This window comes from Solanum stenotomum, chromosome 1 (assembly GCF_019186545.1).
Source record: "Solanum stenotomum isolate F172 chromosome 1, ASM1918654v1, whole genome shotgun sequence".
In the NCBI taxonomy this organism is placed as follows: Eukaryota; Viridiplantae; Streptophyta; class Magnoliopsida; order Solanales; family Solanaceae; genus Solanum; species Solanum stenotomum.
In genome coordinates, this window is record NC_064282.1 from 58,424,787 (window position 1) to 58,440,751 (window position 15,965).

At 38.3% G+C, this 15,965-nt stretch overlaps 1 pseudogene; it reads left to right on the top strand.

Annotated features, from left to right (window-relative positions):
- The first annotated feature begins 5,286 nt into the window (after window positions 1-5,286).
- Window positions 5,287-14,360, top strand: LOC125854831 (uncharacterized; annotated as a pseudogene).
- Window positions 14,361-15,965: the final 1,605 nt, after the last annotated feature.

A 15,965-nucleotide genomic window follows, 5' to 3' on the forward strand; every position in this document is an offset into this window, starting at 1 on the left:
TAAGGGAAATCCTGGCTGCGCAGTCTCTCCATCTGTCTGGGCATTAGTATCCGGTGTAGCATCAGCAGTACCAGATCCGCTATGAGCTACCATGGACGTCTCCTTCAGCGATGTCTGGATCACTGTCTGTACAATAGTCTCCTCCAGATCTGGCAGGTCTCCATAAATGCTATCCTCTCTCACCTCAATCTGCTCCTCGACGGTCTCTGTCTCTGACTCATCAGCTAATGTGCCATCCCTATGTACATCTCCGGTGGTAGCCGGAGTAATCTCGAAAGTCTCACGGGCATCCACATCATCCGCAGCCTCCAAGAGTGAAGTGAAGTCAATAGACTTTAAATAGTCCACATCCTTCCTCAAATACGCTACTTCGGCATTCAAAGTCATGACCTCAGAGGTCTCCCCTTGTCTGCTCTCACAAACCTCAACTCTCGTAGTGAGAGTGTCAATGGAAGTCCGGAGAGGGGTAAGTGAAGCTAAAATGGCAGCCTCAATCATCCATGGCACAGCAGCCTCCAATCTGGTAGCTCTCACATCAGCCGAATAGGCCAAGTGCCCCATCTTCAGGATCATCACCTGGGTAATCTTGGCAGGCTGGGAGGAGGTAGAGGCACCATGATCCTGTGAAGAAGAAGAAGGAGCAGATATACCTGAAGACCCGGAGGCCGGAGTAGGCATAGATGCCTCTGTAGGTATCAAATCAATGTCCACCTCTGGGGATGTATCCATCGGAGCTTCTTTTCTCCTGTCGGCCTCCTTTCGTGTATACTCGACATCAATATACCAAATTTCAGTAGAGGAAGAAGGGGTAACCTCAATATCTCTCGCATCATCCCGGGGTACTCCAGCACGCTGGCACAACTCTGTGATGAGGACCGAGAATGGAAAGGAGGTCTGGCTTTGCTTGGCCCTCATGGCCATCTCTTTCTCTATGAGGAGTCCCAAGTCGATGCTCCTCTGGGATATGATAACTCGAAGGCAGGTTGCCTTAGGGTGGAGTAGAATGGACTCTTTCTGAGATGGCATTATGGTGTTGTTAATGAAGCCAAACCAGAACCGAGCAGCAATGCTCAAATCTCTCTTCTCTATGGGACCCCTGTCTCGATTCAACTCGGGGTGGTATCGAAAATCAATGGAGCAAGAAAACCCTTCAGGTAATCCAAAGAATGGGTAGTAGGCAAACCCTCATATACCATTGTAGCTCCTAGACTTTTGTTGAGTACAGTATTAATGTACTCGCTATTACCAGTCTAAACTCACTGGCCTTCTTCTTTCTTTTAGGAACCAGGTCACCATATGCGGAGTAGAACTCCCGGACCTATGTAGGAATGTAGGGGCTTCGGGGCCTGGTGAACTGCTCAAATCAGTGGTAATTGAGGGTGTCCCTCACATCGGAGTATCTGCCCTTAAGGCCCTCTGTAGAAAGCAATTTCTCCTCCAAAATAGTCCGCAACCCATCTGCTTTCAATCTATTAAGGAGTCGGGGAGGAAGAACCACAGGTGGCACTGGAGCCACATGAGGTGCCGAAGCTGACACTGTATCAGTTGCAGGAGGAGTGGCAGCAGTTGGGACCTTAGATGGGTCACGACGAGCTCTAGCACGAAGCTCTGTCAATCGGGACTATAGGGGCTGGTCATCCTCATGCTCAGATAAAGTAGCCCAGGAATTAGCATTCACTCTTTCAATTGTGGGCCTCTTGCCTCTACTCTGACCTTCGGTTGGAGGCTATTGCCTTCCCCTTTAGGGAGGATTTGATCCCCCTTCATTGATTGTGATACCCCGCGCTCTTTTTTGGGGTGGCATGTAGAGGTTTGTCCTTGCCATATCTACAAAACATCAGGAAAAGTTAGAAACAATTCAATCAGATGCACAGAAAAGTAGTTGCAGAGAGACTCGTTGAATCTCTTTGAAGAGCTATATCGGGCTCCCGAAAAGATTGGCTTAAAAATTCCAAAAAAAATTGGCATATCGACGATGGGAAGGCCTTTCAGCGAGCAAGAACTAGCCCGCCGAAAGTTACACTGCAATTAAGGGTCAGGAGTGCAAACAAAGGGCGATTAAGAAGGACTTTCGACGAGTCGCCGAGTGCATTCAGCGACCTCAGGCTTCTCGTCGATAGTGACAGAACCAAACTTCATAATTAGCATTAAATTAAAAGCGATATGGGGAACTTCGGCGACACGTCGAGTGGGCACTTACCTCGCCGAGTTTTACAGGACCTCCAGTTATTGTGGGGGTCCAAATGGTGGACAAAGTCGGCGATTCGCCAATCTGCTCTTAGGCTCGCCAAGTGTTACAGACTCAGACCCTAGTATTTCCTGAGTTTAATGGCGGTCCAATTCGAGCTCGCCGACCACTTCGCGAGTCACCGACTGGACTTTTAGCTCGCCAACTTACACTTTTCAAACACACCATTATTTACCAAGAATAAAACGAATGCAATAAAGGGTCTTGGGTTGTGTCCCAAGCAGCGCCTTAGTTAACATCACGGCATGACGCAAGTCTACACTCAAACCTCATTCTTAGGGTTGGCCATAGTGTCACTAGGCAAAACCCCTTGCTGTCTCAGGTTCAAATGAGACGTGATATGACCCATTTGGGTCTCCAACTATTTGATCGAAATGGAATGAGAGATAACCGTCTGGCTAAGAGTCGACACATCATCTTTCATTTTTTTTTAAATCTTATCTGACCCCTCAACTTTGTTGAGGATACGAGAAAGCACATCCTCAGACCGACCACCTTCTGAATCATTTGGCTTTTTACGCTCATAGGGAGGCACATACATATCCTTCTCCCCATCCTTCCAATTGGGATTTCTATCCCTCCACTCTCGATCATGATCTTTCCAACCTTCATCCATGTTCCAACCTTGGTTACTACCCTACCTCGGGTAGTTTGAACGATAACCACCACCTTGGTTGGCTAGGAAATTCACCTCTTCGTTATACAGAGCTTCAAACTTGGCCTCATCAGGAATAACAGACCCGACACCTACGGCATTAACACTTCGAGCACAAGCTCCCATGACATTTTTGGAAAAAATGTCAAGTTGTGTCATGATCTTGGCCATATTTTGGTCCCTCTCTTGGTATTTCTTCATTTGCTCCTTGGTCAATTTAAATGTGAGAGGGGAGACTTGATCTTCACGGGTGTATCAAGCCCAATATATTATGGCCATACCATTCAAGAGCTGAGCCGTTATCACATAAGGTTGCTGCATCAAACCTCCAGGAGAAAGTTGGTCAGCAACACCCATGTTTACCGAGTCAAGGCTCCGATAAAAATACTGCAGCAACATGTTGGTATTGCAAGGACTATGCTGATTGACTCAGGGCTGGCTATGAACATCTGGGCAGAAGCAGTCAACACAGCATGCTATGTTACTAATAGGTGCCTTATCAGGTCTATGATAAAGAAGACACCTTATGAATTGCTGAACAACAAAAAGCCTTCAATTGCCCACCTTAAGCCATTTTGGTGCAAATGCTTTGTTCTAAATAATGGAAAGGATGATCTGGGTAAGTTTGATGCCAGGAATGATAAAGATGTGTTTGTGGGATACTCCTCCACTAGCAAAGCTTACAGAGTGTTTAACAAAAGAACTCTTTGTGTTGAAGAAAGCACTCATGTGACCTTTGATGAATCTGAGAAAAGTGATGATCACAATGGAGACAATGAGATTGAGGAGTTAATCAAGGAAAGGGAAGACAAAGACAGCCTAAACCCTAGAAACAAACAAGTCACAAAGGAAATCGCTGCAGATATCACAGGAGTACTTGGTCCCTCCGACACTACTCAGGAAGTTCCACTCCAAAATCATGAAGATGATGATGCTGAATCTGATACAGAAATTGAAGTGGAGTCAGTCAGAAAGTCAGGATGGAAACATCAATCCTCACATCCATTGGACAATCTGATCTCTCCACTTGACTTTAGACATCCAGGACAAGAAATCTAGTTACATATTCAGCCTTTATGTCATCTATTGAACCAAATAACATCAAGTAATCTTTACAGGATGATGATTGGGTAACATCTATGCAGGAGAAGCTCCATCAGTTTGAGAGGAGCAAAGTTTGGCACCTGGTCCCCAAACCTCATAACAGAACTATGATAAGAAGCTTGACGAGCATGGAACCATTACTAGAAACAAGTCAAGGCTTGTAGTGCAGGGGTACAACCAAGAGGAAGGGATTGACTATGATGAGACCTTTGCTCCTGTAGCCAGAATGGAAGCCATCAGAATCTTGATAGCATTTGCTGCTCATATGAAATTTAAGCTCTTTCAAATAGATGTCAAGAGTGCCTTCTTGAATGGGAATCTGAAGGAAGAATTGTATGGAAAACAGCCCCCAGGCTTTAAAGATACAGAACTATCAAATCATGCGATGAAGTTAGATAAGTCTGTGTATGGGTTGAAACAAGCTCCCAGAGCTTGGTATGAACGCCTGTCAAAATTCCTTCTTGCAAATGGGTTCAAAAGAGGAAAAATTGATAATACTCTGTACTTGAAATCCAGAGGAAAGGAGTTGTTGATTGTGTAGGTTTATGTAAATGATATCATTTTTGGAGCCACTATAGATTTACTTTGCAATGAATGTGTTGATCTAATGAGCAATGAGTTTGAAATGAGCATGATAGAGAACTCAATTTCTTCTTAGGCTTACAAATCAAATAGTCCGTTCAGGGTACCTCTATATGTCAAGAGAAATACATCAAGGAACTAGCTTCGAAAGTTCAATCTAATTGAGGCAAAAGTTTTTGACACTCCCATGAGCACAAGTGTGAAGCTTGACTTGGATGAAGATGGACTTGAGGTAAATCAGACTATGTATAGGGGAATCATTGGGTCACTCTTGTATCTCACTGCAAGCAGACCAGACATAGTAATCAGTGTAGGAATGTGTACAACGTTTCAAGCTGCACCAAAGGAGTCACATCTAAAAACTGCTAAATGAATAATGAGATACCTGAAGGGAACTTAGGATATGGTCCTCTTCTACACGATAGGTGACTCACTTGATCTAATTGGTTTTGCAGATGCTGACTATGCAGGCTTTCTTTTAGATCGAAAGAGTACATCAGGCATAGCACATTTTCTTGGATCTTCACTGATATCTTGGGGGACAAAGAAATAGAATTCAGTTGCCTTGTCCACTGCTGAGGAAGAATATGTAGTTGATGCTTCATGATGTGCTCAACTGTTGTGGATCAAGCAGTAATTGGAGGATTTTGGTGTTCTCACTAATACAATTCCTTTAATGTGTGACAACACCAGTGCAATGAATATGGTCAAAAATCCTGTGCAGCACAAGAGAACAAAGCACATAGATGTAAGGCATCATTTTCTAAGGGACAATGTTGAGAAGCAAAATGTGGTGATGAAATTTTGCAAGACTGAAGATCAATTGGCTGACATCTTTACAAAGCCCTTGAGTAAAGAATGCTTCATTAAAAACAGGATGAGGTTGGGGATGCACAAGATTACCTGATTCCTCAACAAGTTTGCACAAAAATCTTCTATTTTGATTATGTTAAGGAGGGTAGGTATCTATACATGTTTAATGCTTGTCACTTAAGAATTCACTTTTGGTACCTTAATGCAGGTATACACTCATGATATGTCTAGATGAAGGGAAGATTAAATCATACAGACAGGGTTCCATACTGAAAAGAGGACCTGGTCCTCCTGAGGTTAGTATCACTTACGCTACACTATTTGTCTGTCAACATCACTGCCACGTATCCCTCGCCCATTCATCGCATCAATTTCAAGTGTCTTTTCTCTTTAAAACCAGGGGTTACTACTGTTGGGGACCCGATACTCTTTTAACTATTTTAAACCTAAGTTTTAGAGAATCAAATCTCTTCAGTTATTTCTTTCTGATTCTCTAATTGTTCTTCAAGTATCTTCTTTCCTCTCTAAAAAATGTCTAACTCTGTCTCTTCTTCCCAGACTCTAGTCAACCAAGAAGTTGAAAACCCTAGTTCCTTCAACTTCTCCATACTCCTTCCAGATGAAACTCCTTCGACTCCAGTTTGTTGAGTTGGTGAAATGGGTGAATCCACCACTCCCCTTACTGAAGTTGTTACATCTCATGTAGTCCCTTCTGAGGAAATTCTGCCCTGTCCCCCACTCTAGCTTTGTTCGGTGAAAATTCCCAAAACTCAGAGGCACAATCTGTTGCGAAGGCTGTTGATGGACCTAGTACTGAAGAGATAGATGTGGCTTCTAAGGGTGTATCTTCCGCAATGTCTGAATGATTTTTTGAGGGAGACCTGCTTGAGGGAAGGGGTCCTGATTCGAGCATTCTAGCAGCATGGGCTGAACTTATGGCTACGCAAAGTTTGACTTCACTACGAGGAGATGTTCCATCAAACTTTTCAGAACCAAATGACAGATCACAAGAACAGGTCCCTCTCAGTCTTGAACCAGGTTTTGACCAAACTCCCACATCTATTAATGTTGAAACTAAAGAGGAACCCCCCTTGAGATGGAACAGAACAGGGGTACGAGGAGCCAACACCTTGACAGTTGGTGCACCTGATCTAGAAATTGTTGACAATCCTCCTAAAGTTGACCACATAGCCGAAACTACTAAGTATGACAAGGAGCAACAAAGAAAAGGAAATGGAAAGTTGGTTGTGTCCCACTCTAAAGGGGACAAACGAAAGTATGTTACAAGGAGTGAAACGCAAAAGGTCTTGAGGAGTGCTATAGCGGCAAGCAAAGCTCAGACTGAGAGGATCAAGAAAAGGAGGAGAGAAGGCCATGAACCTAAACATCCTACCTCTACTCCCTTGTCTATTGGGTCTAGTGCAACTGAGTCAGACGATATTACTGCTTATGTTGCTAAAAGAAGAAAAGAAGGAGAGGAAGAAAAGGTAAAACCAAAGAAAGTGTAAAAGACTACAAAGAAATCTTCAAAAAAAAGGGAGAAGGTGAAAAAGAGAACCACTGTAAAGTCAACTCGAACAAAGGGACCAGGTCTGTCTGTTAGAAACACTGGTGACAATGAGGAGATGTCCAGGGATGCTTGCATAGCAGAGATGGAGAAGTAGAGAATGTTGAACGAGAGCCATTTGGTATGTCAAACCTCTCTGATGTTGTTTCTTTGCAAGAATTGAGCCATTTGTTTGAACCCCCTACCCCTTATCTTCATGAACCTGAGGTACGAGAATTCTATTACAAAATGGAACTTTTAGAGGATGGGGGATCAAGACTATTGTTCACGATGTTGAAATTCTTCTACATGTGGAGACACTGGGTATTATTTTGGGTGTACCAGTAAAGGAAGTGCGATCTATTGAAGGGTGTAAACCTTCCGGTGGGTTTTCAACAAGGGCCACCAAGCGTGGAGATATAAAACTTGCTAGGGTTCCAAAGAAGTTTCTTAAGGGAGAATATCATTAACAAAGTGCTAGTCCCTCGAATTAAGAAAAGAACAGTGGCATCTGTTGTTGATCTATTCCTCATAGAGAAATTGGATGAGCTTGATGAAATTAATCTCCCTGCAATCATGCTTGAACACATGCACAGGGTTATGACTTGGAAGAAGGCTAAGCATGGGATTTCATATGGGTATTTGTTGAACTATGTGTTTAAACACTTTAAAGTACCTTTGGGAAGAAGAGTATCGGGTACCACCAAACAGATGTTCACTGCAGCCACCCTACTGGAATGTGAGTGTGTGGAAGGAAAAGCTAAGGGAAGGTCAATTGTAGCGGATGTTCTCGAACAACAAGTCTCTCTCAAACGTGAGGTGACTGATCTCACTGCAATTCTACACGATAAAGAGATGGAGATTATGAAACTAAAGGCCAAATTACAGAAAGTGGTCTCAAGGGGACCTGGTACTTCTGGTGTGGATGAGCAGGAAATACAGAGGTTGAGGGATGAGAATGCAACGTTGTTGAAGACTAATGCCTCACTTAGTGAGGAAATTAAGTCCCTTAATAAACAACTTCTTCAGGCTCATGAGAGTGCAAATGAACGCATGATGTTGTTAATGCGCACTTTTAATTCTATTCCCCCTCCGTCCTAAACGTGTCCTGTTTCCCTAGTTTTTTTTTTCTTTCTTCAACCCTGATTAAAACTCTTATGGCTTTGCGTTGTTTTGACTGACTACAGTGGTCAATATTTGTTATCTAATGCTATTTATGTTTCTGCCCTGATTCATGTGTGGTTTATTATTCCCTCTATGCTTACTTACACATGTTCTGTGTGGCCTGAGGCCCTGAATTCTTTTTTGTCTTGCATTTTAACTTGAATATGTTTACTGCTTCAACTTTTCAATGATGTCAAAAGGGGGAAGTTTTGTTGTGAATTGTTTGTTGGGAAGTGTGAATTGTTGGGAAGTTGGGCATTGAACTAAGGGGGAAGTTTTGTTTGGATGTGGAACCAAGGGCATTGAACTAAGGGGGAACATTTGTTGGATATTTGAATGAAGGGAAAAGGCTCAAATATGCCATTGAACTTTTAGAAAAGGCTCATTTATGTCATCCGTTAAAAGTTTAGCTCATCTATGTCATTGCCGTTTAAGAAAAGGCTCATTCATGCCATTATTTTTTAACGGTGGTTTTGTAAAACCATTTTTTACACGTGGCCAATTAAAATTCGGCCATGTCATTATTATTTTTATAATAAAAAATCAAAATTCTGAACAAACAAAATGTTTGTTTAGAATTTTGATTTTTTATTATAAAAATAATAATGACATGGCCGAATTATAATTGGCTACGTGTAAAAAATGGTTTTGCAAAACCACCGTTGAAATGTTTGATTGACTGTAATAACGAATCTCTGGAGGCTTCAGCTGTGAGGATGAAGGAAGATGTTGAAGAAAATGAAGGAAACAACCGTATTGACCTCATTATCAAAGTAAGTAAAAACAAACTCATATGTTTTGTTTTTGAGTATCGACATTCATTTAATAATGTTCAAACAATATGTTCAATGCAGAGGAGATGGGAATGGATATAAGGCAACTGTGAATCAAGTATGTGCCTGTCAACAATGGAATTCTTTTCAGTTTTTTTCTATTTGATGCTTGCTTGAGCTCTCCAACTCTCGAAGATTTGTTTGAATTTGACAACTGCAGCAAAAGCACAGACAGTCTGTTGTGCGGTTAGCCAAAACGAGCATACATCCTCTTATATATGAAATGGTCTTTTACTGTGATTTGTTTCTTGTTGCCGTCTGTAAGAATGTTAAATGAAAGAATGTGATCAACTCTTTATCTGTTTCTTCCGTGTTGGATTTCGTGTGGTGCATTTTTGGAAGATAATCGGACATGGGTGCAACAGATAAGGCTGCAACGTTTTCGTTGAAATTCTCAATCTTTGTAGTGTCTGGGTATATATAGGGCATGAATCATTGCAGGATTCAACCACAAGTCTTTTAAACTCATGACCATCGATCTGCAACATTCCAGGATTTAATAAGGTCTGCCCTTTCAATCCTCAATCCCATTAACTGCTTTTTTTCTTTTAGCTTTAGGAGGTCTACTCGCCTGATTACTCCAAGCAAACCTTATATTTGACAAAGTTTACTTCTTTTGTTTGTTGTTGACTTATCCATTATTAGTTTGGTTTTCAACTGCTGTCTTCTTGTATTTTGTTTTCAAAATTTGTTATGTGAGAGTTAAATAATAGGGGAATAACAATTTTAGTTCATCTATTACTACATATAATTCCAATTTTATTTCATGTGTTATTTCACTATGCACGTTTAATTTGAACGGTGTGGTTTTGATCCTTGAAATTAACAAAATAATTATTTGATAAAATATAAAATAAATGATTGGTGATTTTGAAGGACCAAAACCACACGCTTCAAATAATTGAAGGTTAAATGAGTGACCATTAACTCTAAATAAATAGATCCCTTAGTCTTAGAAATGACATATTTGCTCTCTTTACTAGCTTGGCAAGTGTATTTATGTCAAGATCTTTCTATATTATAATTTAATCCGATACCGGCCGGGCCCACCGAGAAGACTAGGTGTCAAAAATAAAAGTGTATGAATTGGGAAGTTGTCTGCTTTCTCCTTTTCTCATAATTGAAGACTAGAATTATTGACAGACCCATTCATTGTCATCGATTAAGTTAAATGACACTATGTATTATGCCTATTAATTATGTCTTTGAATTTTTCCCTTATATATTTTAGGATATTATAATTTGTATTAGTTTATGACACCCTTTGTTTTAATAGATTTGGAAAAGAAAAATATTGCTTATAGGATTGGGAAAGCATTTTCCTTGTAGGTTTGGGAGTATTTGAAATCTATATATAGAAGATATAGTTGGGATTCTAAGTCATTGTACAGGATACACAATGTAGTCTCAAGGGCTTGGAAGCATTGTAATACTTGTTTTCTTTCTTTCAGAATGGAAAATTCTTTCTACTTTTGCTGGGAGGAGTAGGCCTAGTCAAACCTCATTAAATCCTTGTATTATTCTTCTTTTCGATTTTCTTTGTCTGTGATTATGTGCTAGTTAATCCACGATATTTCTGCAACAATGTCTTTTCCAATTAATGTGGGACTCTAACACACTCTAACAATTCTAATGAAAAATGTTTCTTCTTGTTCTCTCCTTCACAATATATCTTATTTTTCTCTTTTAAATTGGTAATTTTTTATTTTTTATTGCACTAGTTCTATGAGTCAAATCTTTTATTGCGAAAGAGCCAAGTGAATCGAGTTCTACACATTACATGAATAGGTACGTTGAATAAAAAGTTCATTGTTTAAACAATTGTTGAACTATTGAAAAAATAGGCGAATAAGGTTACTTTTGTATTTGAGAAATCTTTTTTTTGTTGTTGTTTTTTCACTCGAAAGGCCATTCAAATATAAAAGTAAAATCCTTTTATATGCTAAGCAAATGTCAAAAAGGTACATAATTCAAATATGAAACTAGCGATAAAATTTAGGGGGATTTTATAATGTATTTTCCTAAAGAAAAAGACTCTCAATATAGCTATATTATTGAGCCACTTTATAGCTACCACCTAAAGAAAGTCGCTAGTACATTTCATATCTTGTTGAGGGTAAGAATTATTAGCCCATCTACTTGATCTTCCTTCTTCCTTCAAACCTTTTTCCATTTCATTTCCATAAACTTTTTTCTTATTTCGATATCTGTTTGAGAAGGGAGGAGTATGTACTGCTCCACCAATACAATCTCTTGTGGTAAAAGTTTACTTTTTTGATTAGTTTTTTTATAAAAGAAGAAATTAAGATTTGTTTCTTCAGATTTTGCAACTAATTATTACTCTCTTTTTTACCCCATGATGTTTGTTTTTTCTCTTGATGAAACCTGCTTTCAATATTAATTATAATCTCTTTTGCTCCTTTTTATAATTGGATCAGAAAATTGAAGATACTATACAGGCATACGAGAAGACAAAATTACAAGTTGGTTTCACTTGTTAAGCTGTAAATGTAAATCATCTTCTTCATGAATTACTTTTTGCATATACATAGAGAGTTGATTTCTCAAATGGTCCGCTCAAAAGACATAGTTAAGTTAAGCAATTTTATGAGATAACAACTAATAGTTATAAATCTCAGAAAATTAGAATCAATAAGAAAGATGATATTTTGGGCTAATAACTATTAGTTAATTAAGTGACTATATGAAAAGGCTAAATATATGCGCCATTTATTTGTTAAAAGAAATGGTACAGAAGATGTATAATCTTTCACAAGCATTAACATAGCTTCAAACTCTAGATGAATAAAAATGTTGCTCTTAATGAACTTAATTCCAAATGTTGGTGAACTACTGGCAGGGATTGTTTTACAGAAAATGCCTCAAAATGAAATGGAGGAAATGTTAGATCACCTAACGAGGATCAAGAGTGGAGGTGATCTGAGTAGCTTTCAATTTGATCTAATTAAGAGACATTAAAATGAGTTGTGAGAATGCTTCACTAGGTATTGGATAAGATTCCAGATGAATGTGAAACTAACCTTAATCTAGAAAGTCCATAATCACATTTGTTGGAATTATTTAAAGGTAAACCCAGTTTAAGTTACAATTATGAGTTGAACGATTTTGATCTGTGAAATATATGGATTGTCTCAAAAAAAATCTAAATGATGTACTGATGATGGTCCTGGGAATATATGGATTGCGTCCTAAAGAAAGCATTTCAATAAACAGATTTACAAAGCAACTGAAAATTGTTCAAGAGAAAAATGAGAATTTTGAGATACGTATATGCCACAGAGATAAATGGTTATGTCAACGATAAGAAGCTTGAACGTTTGAAGACTCAAACTTAGTTCATGGCTAACAATGTGGGACATTTTTGTCTTTCTGCATCAATTTATTTTGTTACTGATTTTGTAGATGATACAGATGAGGATGAGGTTGACACATATGAGTATGATATCTTTAATAAACCTCCTTATCTATTATTCTTGATTGTGTTAGCGGAGATGGAAATGAAGAAGATTTTTCTCAATGAACTAAAGGCTTCCAAGTTTACTCAATCAAGAACTTTCAAGGACAAGAAATTACCAAAAGGATTTTCTCATCATCTCCACAATTTGCTGATGTATCTCAGAAACAAAAAGCTCGAGAACTTTCCTAATAATAATTTTGCTCAAAATATTGATGTAGCAATAGAGTTCTTGTTGGTTTTCCTTTTTGCTGATGTGTCAAATCATGTTATCCACGGTAACTCTGGGAATGAGGTTATGGAAAAGGTTGGATCTATAGTGGGTGATGTTCTATATGTAATTCAAAAGCTTCTTCCTAACTCTATAAACAAAGATGACACTGGCAAAATAAGTCTTTGCTCAATTCAGATATTGGAGAAATCTCTAGATCTGAAGGCACAAGTGGAGACGTATTATAAATCCAGAAAATTCACTCCATCTCAGTTCACCACGGTTGGTGGATGGTGCTTTTTGGATTCTCTTATACGACGGAAATTGAATGAGATGTCAAAATCTAAATCTGGTTTAGATTTCCTGATGAAACCTTTTTTGGGGAATTCGGAGGAAGAGCTATCAGCTCTTACATCCATTTTAGAGAAGGATCTGTCATCTTTATCATCCATTTTTAGAGATGTCACCAAGGTGCACCATGAACATGAAATTCTTCACGATCTTCAGAGACGTACCATCAATTTGGCATATGAAGTTGAAGTTGCCATTGACTCTATTCTAACTCAGTATAATGTATTTTGGCATATATATTTTGCTCACTTCCTACAATCTTAAAAGAAATCAAGCAAGTTAATGGGGAGGTGACTGAGATGTGGTCAGCAGACGTTGCTCTTATTCCTTGCTATGTGGTAGCACCATTTAAACACCTGCCAACTCGACGTAGCAATCCAGTGATGAGGAGATAGTGGGCTTTGGGAATGACACAGAAAAAATGATTTAGTATCTTATTAGAGGTACAAATGATCTATACGTCGTCCCAATTGTAGGCATGTAGGGACAAGGGAAATGACAATGGCTAGAAAGGTGTACACATTGTTTCTCATTTAGATGTTCGAGCATAGTGCGTCATTTTCCAAACATAGAACCGGAGAACGTTATTACAAGAGATTTTTAGTCAAGTTACCGATTCCAATAGGACAAGGGAGATAAGGATGATATCCTTGTTGACGAGTTGATAAAAATCTTAATGAGAAAGAGATATCTTATTGTTTTGGATGACACATGTGGGATTGTATGGCATGGGATGACTTAAGGTTTCTTTTCCAGATATTGGAAATGGAAGCCGAATAGTAGTAACAACTCAACTTGAGAAAGTGGGTGAGCAATTCAAGTACCATACTGATCCTTATTCTCTTCCATTTCTCACAAAAGAGAGTTGCAAATTGTTGCAGAAAAAAGTGTTTCAAAGGGAAGATTGCCCGCTTGAACTACAAGATGTGAGTCAAGCAGTTGCAGAAAAATGCAAAGGACTGCCTCTAGTGGTTGTATAGGTAGCTAAAATAATCAAAAAAAAAAGGAAAATGAAAGAATCTTGGTGGAATGAGGTGAAAGATTCTTTATTTGACTATCTTGATTGTGAGTGCGAAGAATATAGTCGGCTACTATACAGTTGAGTTTTGATAACTTAGTTGATTGGTTAAAGTCTTGTCTTCTTTATATGGGAATGTTTCTGGAGGATGCGAGAATTCCAGTGTCTATATTGATAATTTTATAGATAGTGAAATACTTTGTGGTGAACACTGAATTTGCTGAAGATTACTTGATGGATCTCATTAGCATTAACATGGTAATGGTTTCAAAGAAAGATTATAACGAAAAGGTTAAATAGTGTCAGGTTCATGATCTAGTGATTCACTTTTGCTTGGCAGTGAAGGGGCATGATAGCTAGCTACAACCTAGTGATTGGAAGGAGTGTCGAGTGAGCTTCCATTTTAGTGAAGAGCATTACAAGCTTCCATCTCTGTAAAGTGCAAGAGGGGGGTGAATTTCTCCTTTTTCGATTTTAGAATAGTTGATTTATAAGATTCACCATTCAACTATTGTTAGCAGAGATAAATAATCAAGAATATAAGTGGAGAAAATAAACTTGACACCAGATGTTTTTATATTGGTTGGGATCCAGAATGGATCTTACGGCGAGTCCCCTTGGTTGCAAGGGTGTTCTCTTTTAGCCTATGTAAACTTTGTTGTGAGTACAAGATTGAGCATAGTTCCTATGTCTACACTTTGTGAACTTTTTCTCTCTTTTTCTTTTTGAAACAAAGTCGTATCAACAATGTTTTTCTCTCCTCTCTTTATTGTTTACACAGTAGGAACTAAGTAATACAATGCTTGTTAAAAGTAGAGTAGAGAATGTTAGGTGATTCAGACTCGTTGTACAAGTTCTTTCTTGGCAGCACTTGTGCTTTTATAGAGTGGTCAAGACTTGAATTTTCTTTTGTGAAGAGATCGCAACCCAAGAGAATTGATCCTTGGAAAGAGGTAATTGAGAATTCTATTTTCCAAGAATAAAGTGAAGGCTAATCTTCAGTATCATTTGATTGATTCATGTCTTCTTTTGCTCTTTGCCTGATCTCTTTTCCTTTAATAGTTATACTCAAATCTTGTTGACATCCTCTCTTTTTCACCACAATTTGCTTGATTCATTTAGGCCAGATTTCCACGTAAACTTTGATACCTTTATTGTCTGTTTTGATACTAAAAGATATAGCTCCTTATTTAGATCCCTTGACTTCAGTATATATTTAGTTTTGATGCTTCCGTAATTCTTTCCTTTTTGATGATCAGTTATCCTGCAAACATGGACAATTGATTATCATTAAAATCTTGCGCTAACAATATCCCAAAAACTTTTTGGTGATGACAATATTTCATGAGATTTTGTAGTTGACTTGTGTCAGTTGCTCCCCCTAAATGATGTGCATAGAACTTTTGTATGCCAGTGTTTGGTAGTTCAGGGATTGATCTCCAGACAAATCTTGAATTTAACAATACACTTTTTAAATCTAACAATTAGTACTTAAAATGCTTACATGTTGGTATATATGTGAGAAAGTGAGAAACAAAAATATTCCCCGAACTTTAAATCTTTGGGTGTGTTTGGTACGAAGGAAATGTTTTCCATGAAAAATGCTTTCTTGAAAAATAATTGAATTTCTACTAAATTAATTACTAATAATTAGACATCCCATTAACATTAATTGCTACTCATTTTTCCATTTAGCAAGTGAATTGACGTGGCCATATATAAGAGATAAGTATCATAATAAATACATATATTTAATTATAGATAGGTTTATAAATATCTCCTATTTAAAATACTAATCTATAAATCTTATTAAATAAATACATGTGCACATATATTGTAACTAAAGATTTTTTCATAAATATTTAAGACATTTTAGGAAGGCAATAAAATATATATTTTAATAAAATGTTAATTTAAAATTGATGTTCCCAAACACGAGGATTGTTACAATAAAAATTTTTAAAT